This window comes from Ipomoea triloba, chromosome 16 (assembly GCF_003576645.1).
Source record: "Ipomoea triloba cultivar NCNSP0323 chromosome 16, ASM357664v1".
Classification (NCBI taxonomy): Eukaryota; Viridiplantae; Streptophyta; class Magnoliopsida; order Solanales; family Convolvulaceae; genus Ipomoea; species Ipomoea triloba.
This window is the reverse complement of record NC_044931.1, coordinates 3279293-3279521: the sequence shown is the minus strand read 5'-3', so window position 1 is coordinate 3279521 and position 229 is coordinate 3279293.

The window sequence follows — 229 nt, the reverse complement described above, 5'->3', positions numbered from 1 at the left end:
GACAAAAAGAAAGGCCAAACCTAGTGAGATCCTAGTAGACCGAGAGGAGAATGGTAGTTCCTAAACCCCCCGAGAATAAACACATTTGCAATGCAATTTTTCATAAACCATAAACACACTATGATGAATCATGGCTTACTAGAATTCATTTCCTAGCTTTTCCTTACTGATTTCAACAATTTTTTTCGTATCTCCTTTACTACAACATTCGTTCATTCAATATTTTTTT